This window comes from Triticum urartu, chromosome 7A (genome assembly GCF_056163025.1).
Source record: "Triticum urartu cultivar PI428250 chromosome 7A, HENAU_Tu73, whole genome shotgun sequence".
Taxonomy (NCBI): Eukaryota; Viridiplantae; Streptophyta; class Magnoliopsida; order Poales; family Poaceae; genus Triticum; species Triticum urartu.
In genome coordinates this window covers 330,555,390-330,567,722 of record NC_141879.1, presented here as the reverse complement: position 1 = coordinate 330,567,722, position 12,333 = coordinate 330,555,390, and positions in this window count along the sequence as shown.

The window sequence follows — 12,333 nt, the reverse complement described above, 5'->3', positions numbered from 1 at the left end:
GCTGGAGAGTGTGAAGTCGGAGTGTCGGTTTGAACGGCTCCTTCTTGAAGTGGAAGAAGAGCAGTTGAGCAACAAAGCATGAATCTTGCCCATTCTTGCGTCATTCTCTTGCTTGTGATCGTCGAGCTTGTGGTCGAAGTAGTCCCTTGTACGTTGCTCGAAAAGTCGCAAGTCGGTGGCAAGGTTGTCGATGCGTTCACTCATAGCTTGTTGCTCTTGATGCAAAGCACGTTGTGCACCAAAGAGGTGACTCCTGGTGACGAAGGAGTTCATGTCGTCGTCTTGCTCCATGAAGAGTGGTTTGGTAGAAGTACTTGGCCTATCCATCATTCCAAGACAAATTTGAGTGGTAGAAAGAGAAGAACGAATACCAAATGTACCTTGACCGAAGTTGAAAGTGGATCGAGGATCACTCCAATGTAGTACAAGGAAATAGCACAATTGGTATCAATTCTTGTCGGTTTCTCACACCTACAGAAGTAAAAGCTTATGGTGGAGCTTGGTTAGGATGGTGGCACAAAATTTGATGCAATTGTAAGTGAGCTTCAATAATGTTGGAAAAGATTCGCAAGATGCAATGTAACAAGTAGACCAAGAATATAATGTACATGGAAACACACACACAAAAAGATAGGTGGGGTTGGGAAACCAAGGATGAGCCAAAATGTGGAATCCACACAAATGCTCTTATTGCACAACACTAGAGAGACGCTAGCACGATTGCACAATAGGCGGATACAAGAACTTGTGCACAACCTACTTAGAAAAAATGCAACGACTTCTATCCCAAGTATGGCTTATGCAAGGTGTTTCTATGATATGATCCAAGATGATTGAGTATGACAATCTTAATGTTGTATGATGCTATGGTTCTTGCTTAAAAGTTCATTGCTTATCTTTCCTCTTTGCTTAAAAGCTTGTTTGGCTCTTTGATGTTGGAGCTCTTTTCTTATGTGATGCTTGACGAACCAAGATAGCAATTGTGTATGCGATGGCAACTTTGTGACACAAGAGATGATACCAATATATGCAACAATGATGTATGTATGCTATGGGAAGTATGATCACTAATGTGCACAAGTCTCGTTGCCGGCAATACTCAATGGCTAGTCTCGATGGGTAAGCAACGCAAAGGAGTAAGGCTATGATGGCTATCAATGTAATGGCAAGAATGATGTGTCCAATACCAAGATGAGGTTACCGTTCTTGGTTCCGCGTCCGTAAGCAAGACCGGATGACGATGATCAAATGGGCGGCACGAATACCAAGATGTAGTCGAGGTGGTCGTTGTTGATGACGATGTAGGATGCGTCCGTGGCGAAGATTAGCGGCGGTGATGTCGATGTCGAACCGTACCTAGATAGCCGAAACACAAAAGGATACGGTACCGCAACTCAAATTCTCAAACCTTGAAGTGGCAACACATGTCAGAGTGTGAAGCGGGTAAGCAAACGGTGGTGGTATGCGGAAGTGGAGATGGTGTATAGTGGTAGGAGTGCGTTTGCGGAAATGTGGGGCAGTGGTGGTGACTATACTGGAAAAAAAATTCAGTTTCGTCAGGGTCGGTCAGACGTCCAGGATGGGCCGGTCGGCCAGTCGTCGTCGGACGTCTGGGCTGGGTTGGACGTCCGGTGCCTGGGCGATTTTCAGGCACGGGATGAACAGCTAGGGTTCTTGGTGGAGTTGGCGAAAAAGGGGAAATCCGGACGATTTTGTGGATGGAAAGGGTGGGGAAAGGGGGAAAAAGCTAGATCCACTCAAAACAAAGCAAATCCACGGATCCAAACCAACAAAATCTCAACACACCAACAAATCACAAAAAAAATTTGGGGCTATTTTTGTGGGGAATTTTTGAATTAGGACGAAAAACAACAAAACTAGGCTAGCAACACAACGGGGAGGCTCCGAAATCGTGATCAACGTGGCTCATGATACAAAGATGATGTAGGGTAGAACCCTAATCGCCCGATCTTTCACGAAAGGAGCGGAATCCCGTGAAGAACAAGAGGAACACAAAGGGGAAACACAAGAGGAACACTCAAACTAACAAGAACAAGTCACAAAAGTGCTAGATCCTCGGATACATAGAACGATACACGGTCCACGGTCAACTAGGGACGATACACGGTAATCGGTCTTCTCCATGAGGAGGTCTTGATGTTCTTCCATAAATAGGGGTGTTGAATCCGCTTGGGGGATCTTCTATGTAGGAGGCTCGAATCTCCGAGGAGAAGGTAACCAAGTGGATGAGCAAAGCTCTCACACAAACATGAGCTAATCCTTTGCTAACCCTAGCTAGAAGGAATAGGTGGAGTATTTATAGTCTTAGTGCAAAATAGGGGGCGAAGGGGTACATGGCTGCAGTCCAACACAAATCAACACACAGGCGTTGGACGTCCGGGGGTCACCGGTCGTCCGGAGGCTCGCGAGGGTCCGGACGTCCGGTGCCCGTCGGACGTCCGTAATTTCGGCTCGGGTGTGATAACCCACAAGTATAGGGGATCGCAACAATTTTCGAGGCTAAAGTTTTCAACCCAAATTTATTGATTCGGCACAAGGGGAGCCAAAGAATACTCTCAAGTATTAGCAGCTGAGTTATCAATTCAACCACACCTGGAAACTTAATATCTGCAGCAAAGTGTTTAGTAGCAAAGTAATATGATAGTAGTGATAACGGTAGCAAAAGGTAACAGTAGTAAAAGTAATGTTTTTGTTATTTTGTAGTGATGATAGCAATAGAAACGGGAAATTAAATAAGCGAAGAACAATATATGGAAAGCTCGTAGGCAATGGATAAGTGATGGAGTAAGTGATGGAGAATTATGTCGGATGCGGTTCATCATGTAACAGTCGTAACCTAGTGTAACGCCCCATATGTAACTTGCCATATTTGTATTCCAACTCTTGCCACTAAGTTATGATATTCCCTCGTGGTTGGGTTTCGTCTTCGTTTTGCTTTTGCCTTTGTCATGCATCTCATATCATGTCATCATGTGCATCGCATTTGCATACGTGTTCGTCTCATGCATCCGAGCATTTTCTCAGTTGTCCGTTTTGCATCCCGGCACTCCTACGTCCTCCGGCGTCCCCTTTTGCCTCTTTTCGTGTGCGGGTGTTAAACATTCTCGGATTGTACCGAGACTTGCCAAGCGGCCTTGGTTCACTACCGGTAGACCGTCTATCAAGTTTCGTGCCATTTGGACTTCGTTTGATACTCCAACGATTAACCGAGGAATCATGAAGGCCTCGTGTGTGTTGCAGCCCAACACCTCTCCAAAGTGGCCCAAAACCCACCTAAACCCCCTCCATCATCTCGGTCGTTCAATCACGATCGCGTGGCCGAAAACCGCACTCCATTTGGAGCCTCATAGCTCCTTCTATGTATAAATAGGTGCCTCCCCCCAAAAAATCCCGGATCAAACCCTAGTCTCCCCCTTCCTCCGCGCGCCGGACACGTCCGCTCGGCGCCGGACGCGTCCGCACCCCGCCCGGACTAATCGCCTGTCGCCACGTGGAGCGCCTGCGCCCACTTCGCCGCCGGCCCGCCAGGCCCGAGGCGGGCCCCCGAGGCCCAAGCCGCCGCCCGATCCCCGTGGGATTCGCCGCCACACGACTCCACCGGCACCTCCCCGCGCCGCCCGTCGCCTCCGCCGCGCAGCTCGACGGCCGCCGCGCCTCCTCGCCGCCACGCCGGCCGCCGCCACTGCCCGACTCCGGCCACCTCGCCGCCTCGTCCTCTCCAACTCCGGCACCCCCTCGGCTCCGGCCATCCTCCTCTCCGGCAAGTCTTGGCCACCGTCCGGCGAAGAGCTCTGGCGAGAGCTCAAGCCCACCTTGGTTCACGTGCCCTGCTGGATCTGGATCTGAGAGGATTGACCTTTTTCGTCACTAAGTCTTTTCTGTTCATATTTTCTAGGCATCTTCATCATGTCATACCTCATCATCCGTAGCTTCGTTTTGGGCATGTAGCATATCAAATTTTTCGTCTGGATGTGCTCTTCATTTCATTCCATTGCACCATGTTCATTTGAGTTCATCGTGATGCCCTAAATGCTGTTGCAAGAGTGCTATGTAATGTTAGTTTCTGCTTCTTAACAGATTATGGACATTTGTCATTTTTGCCATGTTAAATGTGTGCCTCCTATGAACTTGAGCCCTACATGTGTTTTGGGCTATGCCATGCCATCTTTACAGGGGTGTATGCCATGTATTTTTGTGATCTTTGTGGTGACTAGCACAAGCATGCAAAGGAGCTCTCGTGATGTTGCTGATTTCAGGGACTTGGAATTCTTCTAAGTCATTTCCCTGATGTTATTTTTATGCCATGTATTCATGTTGCTACAGAGTGATCCATGCCTCTTTTGAGAATGTCCAGTAAGGATGATTTTGAGATTTTTTTTATGTTCTATCCATCCATGTCTTTGTTTGCAATTATGGAGTACCCTAGAATGACTCAATCTTGCTCTAATTTTGCTATAAAATGTTTCTGGCAGATTGTTTACGTGTTAATCAATTTTGCCAAGGTTGTTGTAGTTTATCCTTGCATGCTATGAGTTGGTTCTTGCCATGGTTAGCTTATTGATCATGTCTTCTTGCTGTGTGTATGCTTAGTTTGTCATGAAATGCCTTGTGGTGAGTGCATCGAGCTCGCAAACATGCCTACGTAACTCTGTTTTTGCCATGTCCAGTTTTTTTCTTCTAATTCTGAATCTGTTAACGAAACTTGCTATGTTTACATGGGTGCCATTGTATTTTCTGATCCCTTTTGGCTTATGGTCAGTAAGGGACTTTTGTTATATGCTTTGAGTAGTTTCATGCCATGCCTTGATTTGCCATGATATGTTCCTGTAGCATGTTGTTATCTTGCTCTAAACATTGCTTCCTCATATTAAATCCTGACATGTTGCTATTTTCACTAAGTCTGTGAACCTGATATCTTTTGCACTTTTGCCATGCTTGTTTGAACCTGCTATTGTGTGAATTAGCCATAGCTCAGTGTTCATCTTTTGTCAAGCATCTTGAGTGGATCACTGACATGGGCTTTGTTGCTATGTTAGAGTGCAGTAGCTTATTTTCTTGATGCATTCTAGATGGCATCGTGCTGTTAATCGCAGAATAGTGGCATTATTGTTTTGCTTGCCATTTGCAAACCGTGCATCCGATTCCGGTGATCTTTATATCGATTTCGACCGAAATCAACTCCTCTTTCCAGCGGCGCTCTTGGTTTGCCAAGTTGAGGCTTGGTTCAATCTTTCCTTTCTGAAGCACACATATGCATTGCATATTACTTCCCGCATATCATGCCATGTTTTGCATCATGTTGCTTGCGCATTGCACCGTGGTTGATTGTGGTTCCCTTTGCTTGTGTTCTTGCTTTGGGTAGAGTCGGGAGACGAGTACGTGATCGAGGAACCCGTTGAGTACGCTTACAAGGACCAAGCGCACGTCAACTCGGAGAACTTTGCAGGCAAGATGACCATACCCTCGAAATCACTTCTATCTTTGCTTGCTAGTTGCTCGCTCTATTGCTATGCCTATGCCTCGATACCTACCACATGCTTTATCATGCCTCCCATATTTCCATGTCAAACCTCTAACCCACCTTGTCCTAGCAAACCATTGTTTGGCTATGTTACCGCTTTGCCCAGCCCCTCTTATAGCGTTGCTAGTTGCATGTGAAGATTGGAGTTTGTTCCTTGTTGGAACATGTTTATTGTTGGTATATCACTATTATATCTTGTTTACTTTAATGCATCTATATACTTGGTAAAGGGTGGAAGGCTCGGCCTTATGCCTAGTGTTTTGTTCCACTCTTGCCGCCCTAGTTTCCGTCATACCGGTGTTATGTTCCTTGATTTTGCGTTCCTTACACGGTTGGGTTGTAATGGGAACCCCTTGACAGTTCGCCTTGAATAAAACTCCTCCAGCAAGGCCCAACCTTGGTCTTACCATTTTCCACCTAGCCTTTTTTCCCTTGGGTTCCGCGGACTCAAGGGTCATCTTATGTTAAACCCCCCCGGGCCAGTGCTCCTCTGAGTGTTGGTCCAAACTGAGCTGCCTGCGGGGCCACCTCGGGGAAACTTGAGGGTTGGTTTTACTCGTAGCTAGTCTCATCCGGTGTTGCCCTGAGAACAAGATACGTGTGCACGTATCGGGATTTGTCGGCACATCGGGTGGCTTTGCTGGTTTAGTTTTACCATTGTCGAGATGTCTTGTAACCGGGATTCCGAGTCTGATCGGGTCGTCCTGGGAGAAGGAATATCCTTCATTGACCGTGAGAGCTTGTGATGGGCTAAGTTAGGACACCCCTGCAAGGATTTGAACTTTCGAAAGCCGTGCCCGCGGTTATGGGCAGATGGGAATTTGTTAATGTCTGGTTGTAGAAAACCTGAAACTTAACTTAATTAAAATGAAACAACAACGTGTGTAGCCGTGATGGTCTCCTTTCGGCGGAGTCCGGGAAGAGAGCACGGTCTCGGGTTATGCTTGAATGTAAGTAGTCTAGGATCACTTCTTGATCATAGATTCTCGAACGTGCCTTGCCTTCTCTTCTCGCTCTCATTTGCGTAAGTTAGCCACCATATATGCTAGTGCTTGCTACAGCTCCACCTCATACCTTTTACCTACCCATAAGCTTAAATAGTCTTGATCGCGAGGGTGTGAGATTGCTGAGTCCCCGTGACTCACAGATTACTTCCAAAACCAAATGCAGGTGCCGATGATACCATTCCAGGAGATGCGACTGAACTCAAGTGGGAGTTCGATGAGGACTCAGGTCGATACTAAGTTTCCTTTCCGGACGATCAGTAGTGGAGCCCAGTTGGGGCGATCGGGGATCTTATGCATTTGGGGTTGTCTTTAGTTTGGTCCCGTAGTCGGACCTTGATTGTATCTGGATGATTGTAATGTTATATTTATGTATTGTGTGAAGTGGCGATTATAAGCCAACTATGTACCTCTTTCTTATTTAGTACATGGGATGTGTAAAGATTACCCCTCTTGCAACATTGCCTACAATGCGGTTATGCCTCTAAGTCGTGCTCCGACACGTGGGAGATATAGCCGCATCGTGGGTGTTACACCTAGGGTGACACAGAACTAGCTCCAATTCATTGATATAATGTAGGCATGTATTTCAAATATAGTCATACGTGCTTATGGAAAAGAACTTGCATGACATCTTTTGTCCTACCCTCCCGTGGCAGCGGGGTCCTTACGAAAACTAAGGGATATTAAGGCCTCCTTTTAATAGAGAACCGGAACAACGCATTAACACATAGTGAATACATGAACTCCTCAAACTATGGTCATCACCGGTAAGTATCCCGATTGTTGTCACTTCGGGGTTAATGGATCATAACACATAATAGGTGACTATAGACTTGCAAGATGGGATCAATAACACTCATATATTGATGAAAATATAATAGGTTCAGATCTGAAATCATGGCACTCGGGCCCTAGTGAGAAGCATTAAGCATAACAAAGTCATAGCAACATCAATCTCAGAACATAGTGGACACTAGGGATCAAACCCTAACAAAACTAACTCGATTACATGATGGATCCCATCCAACCCATCACCTTCCAGCAAGCCTACGATGGAATTACTCACGCACGGCGGTGAGCATCATGAAATTGGTGACGGAGGATGGTTGATGATGACGATGGCGACGGATTCCCCTCTCCGGAGCCCCGAACGGACTCCAGATCAGCCCTCCCGAGAGGTTTTAGGGCTTGGCGGCGGCTCCGCATCATAAAATGCGATGATTTCTTCTCTCTGATTTGTTTCTCCCAGAAACACAATATATGGAGTTGGAGTTGGAGTCGGAGAGGCAATAGGGGGCCCACGAGGTAGGGGGCGTGCCCTAGGGGGGCAGGCGCGCCCCCACCCTCATGGAGAGGTGGTGGGCCCCCTGGCCTTCATCTTTTGCAGGTATTTTTCATATTTTCTGAGAAGTTGCTCCGTGAAGTTTCAGGTCATTCCGAGAATGTTTGTTTCCGCACATAAATAACACCATGGTAATTCTGCTGAAAACAGCATCAGTCCGGGTTAGTTCCATTCAAATCATGCAAGTTAGAGTCCAAAACAAGGGCAAAAGTGTTTGGAAAAGTAGATACGTTGGAGACGTATCAGGGTGTGCTTCGGTCGGATGTCCGGTCGGGGTCGGACGTCCGAGCGTCATCGGTCGTCCGAGGGGATCCGGAAATCCGTAGATTTGGCTCGGGTGCGGGGGCGTCGGTCGTCCGGAGAGGGCCGGACGTCCGGAGCCTGGAGGTCGTCGGATGTTCGGTCCAGGCCGGTCATCCGGAGCGTGTAGCTTCCTCTTCATCACTTCTTCTTCTTCGTCTTCACGTCCATCTTCCTCTTCTTCTTCTCCTTGCTCCTTAGCTTCTCCATGGTACCTGAGCATGCACAAAGTATCCGTATGAGGTAGTAGCCATGTCTCATGTGTATCAAAGTGGAAACATGAGAGGAGAGATGTCACCTCGGTTTCAAGAGCTCGTGCACGTGCTCGTGTCATGGGTCCAAGAGGTGTCGTAGGAGATGTAGTTGGGTCCATGGGGATGGCCTTGGGATGCTCCGCATCATTTGGGTTTTGGGTTTTTCCTCACTTGATGATTTTTGCTCAAAGTCCTCGGAGGATTGGATGCTCTCAATGACAAGTGTCAGTTTCTCGCGGAGCAGCCGAGAAGCTAGTGGTTATAGGGGGCGGGGTCCTTATGGAAACTAAGGGATATTAAGGCCTCCTTTTAATAGAGAACCAGAACAAAGCATTAACACATAGTGAATACATGAACTCCTCAAACTACGGTCATCACCGGTAAGTATCCTGATTATTGTCACTTCGGGGTTAACGGATCATAACACATAATAGGTGACTATAGACTTGCAAGATAGGATCAAGAACACTCATATATTGATGAAAATATAATAGGTTCAGATGTGAAATCATGGCACTCGGGCCCTAGTGAGACGCATTAAGCATAACAAAGTCATAGCAACATCAATCTCAGAACATAGTGGACACTAGGGATCAAACCCTAACAAAACTAACTCGATTACATGATAGATCCCATCCAACCCATCACCGTCTAGCAAGCCTACGATGGAATTACTCACGCACGGCGGTGAGCATCATGAAATTGGTGGTGGAGGATGGTTGATGATGACGATGGCGACGGATTCCCCTCTCCGGAGCCCCGAACGGACTCCAGATCAGCCCTCCCGAGAGGTTTTAGGGCTTGGCGGCGGCTCCATATCGTAAAATGCGATGATTTCTTCTCTCTGATTTTTCTCTCCCCGAAACACAATATATGGAGTTGGAGTTGGAGTCGGAGAGGCAACAGGGGCCCACGAGGTAGGGGGCGCGCCCTAGGGGGCAGGCGCGCCCCACCCTCGTGGAGAGGTGGTGGGCCCCCTGGCCTTCATCTTTTGCAGGTACTTTTCATGTTTTCTGAAAAGTTGCTCCGTGAAGTTTCAGGTCATTCTGAGAATGTTTGTTTCTGCACATAAATAACACCATGGTAATTCTGCTAAAAACAACGTCAGTCCGGGTTAGTTCCATTCAAATCATGCATGTTAGTGTCCAAAACAAGGGCAGAAAGTGTTTGTAAAAGTAGATACGTTGGAGACGTATCAACTCCCCCAAGCTTAAACCTTTGCTTGTCCTCAAGCAATTCAGTTGACAAACTGAAAGTGATAAAGAAAAACTTTTACAAACTCTGTTTTCTCTTGTTGTTGTAAATATGTAAAGCCAGCATTCAAGTTTTCATCAAAGATTATGACTAACCACATTCGCAATAACGCCCAGGTCTCAAGTTTACTCATATCAATAGCATAATCAACTAGCGAGCAATAATAATAAATCTCGGATGACAACACTTTCTCAAAACAATCATAATATGATATAACAAGGTGGTATCTCGTTAGCCCTTTCTGAGACCGCAAAACATAAATGCACAACACCTTTAAAGACCAAGGACTGACTAGACATTGTAATTCATGGTAAAAGAGATCCAGTCAAGTCATACTCAATGTAAATTAACAGTAATGAATGCAAATGACAGTGGTGCTCTCCAACAGGTGCTTTTTAATAAGAAGATGATGACTCAGCATAAAAGTAAATAGATAGGCCCTTCGCAGAGGGAAGCGGGGATTTGTAGAGGTGCCAGAGCTCGGTTTTGAAATAGTGGTGAATAATATTTTGAGCGGTATACTTTCATTGTCAACATAACAACCAAGAGATGGCGATATCTTCCATGCTACACACATTATAGGCGGTTCCCAAACAGAATGGTAAAGTTTATACTCCCCCTTCCACCAAGAAGCATCAATCCATGGCTTGCTCAAAACAACAAGTGCCTCCAACTAACAAGAGTCCCAGGGGGAGTTTTTTTTGCAATTATTTTGATTTAGTTTGCATAAAGCATGGGACTGGGCATCCCGGTGACCAGCCATTTATCTCGTGAGTGAGGAGCGGAGTCCACTCCTCTTGAGAATAACCCGCCTAACATGGAAGATACAGACAGCCCTAGTTGATACATGAGCAATTCGAGCATACAAAACAAGATATTTATTTGAAGGTTTAGAGTTTGGCACATACAAATTTACTTGGAACGGCAGGTAGATACCGTATATAGGTAGGTATAGTGGACTCATGTGGAATAACTTTGGGGTTTAAGGGATTGGATGCACAAGCAGTATTCCCGCTTAGTACAAGTGAAGGCTAGCAAAAGACTGGGAAGCGACCAGCTAGAGAGCGACAACAATCATGAACATGCATTAAAATTAATCAACACCGAATGCAAGCATGAGTAGGATATAATCCACCATGAACATAAATATCGTGAAGGCTATGTTGATTTTGTTTCAACTACATGCGTGAACATGTGCCAAGTCAAGTCACTTAAATCATTCAGAGGAGGATACCACCCTACCATACCACATCATAACTATCTCAATAGCATGTTGGCACGCAAGGTAAACCATTATAACTCATAGCTAATCAAGCATGGCACAAGAAACTATGATCTCTAGTTGTCATTGCAAACATGTTTATTCATAATAGGCTGAATCAGGAATGATGAACTAATCATATTTACGAAAACAAAATAGGTCAAGTTTATACCAGCTTTTCTCATCTTAGTCAGTCCATCATATATCGTCATAATTGCCTTTCACTTGCACGGCCGAATAGTGTGAATAATAATAATAGTGCACGTGCATTGGACTAAGCTGGAATCTGCAAGCATTCAATAAATAGGAGAAGACAAGGCAATATGGGCTCTTTTGTCAGATAAACAATAATGCATATAAGAGCCACTTCAACAATTTAATTATAGTCTTCTCCTAGCGACCCCCAAAGAAAAGAAAAGAAATAAAACTATTTACACGGGAAAGCTCCCAACAAGCAAAAGAAGAACAGGGAATCTTTTTGGGTTCTATTTTTAATTACTACTACAAGCATGGAAATTAAACTGATTAAAAGCTATATTCAATTTTTTTGGGTTTTTCTTAAGGTTTATCAAACACACAAGAAGAAAGAATAAAAAAGGAAATAAACTAGCATGGATGATACAATGAAAAAGTATGAGCACCGACATCTAGCAATGAGTGTGTGAACATAAATGTAATGTCAGTGAGAAATACGTACTCCCCCAAGCTTAGGCCTTTGGCCTAAGTTGGTCTATGGCCACGGCTGGCCTGGTGGATATCCATAATAATAGTAGGGGTCGTACTGAGATGCAGCGGCTATCGCCTGCTAAGCTGCAGCATGGCGACGAGCGGCTTCCGCTGTCCTCTCGTACTCATTTGCCTCCTCTCTGGTAATGGTATATCTTCCTCTTGCCTGATAATCAGAGAAGGCAGGAGCAGGGAGAGTAATATGGACAACACGGCATCTGTCAAAGATTAGTCGATACTGGAGAGGTGATTCATTCCTCTCAACAAACTGGTGGTGAACCATAGCATTAAATTCTAGGTAAGCAGGTGGTAATTCAATATCATCTTCGCGTATGGCTACACCAAGAAAATTAGCTATGCAGGTTGCATAAATTCCTCCAAAGAATTCTCCATTAAATCTATTAAGATGCAACCTACATGCAACAATGGCTCCCAATTTATAAGATTGGTCTCCTAACACAGCACCCCTAAGAATACTGAGGTCGGGGACACACATGTGACATGCCTCATCTTTACCATTGATGCATCTACCTATGAAGAGAGCAAAATAATGTATAACAGGAAAGTGAATGCTCCCTATGGTAGCTTGTGTAATATCTCTAGATTCTCCCACAGTTATGCTAGCAAGAAAATCTCTAAATTCAGAT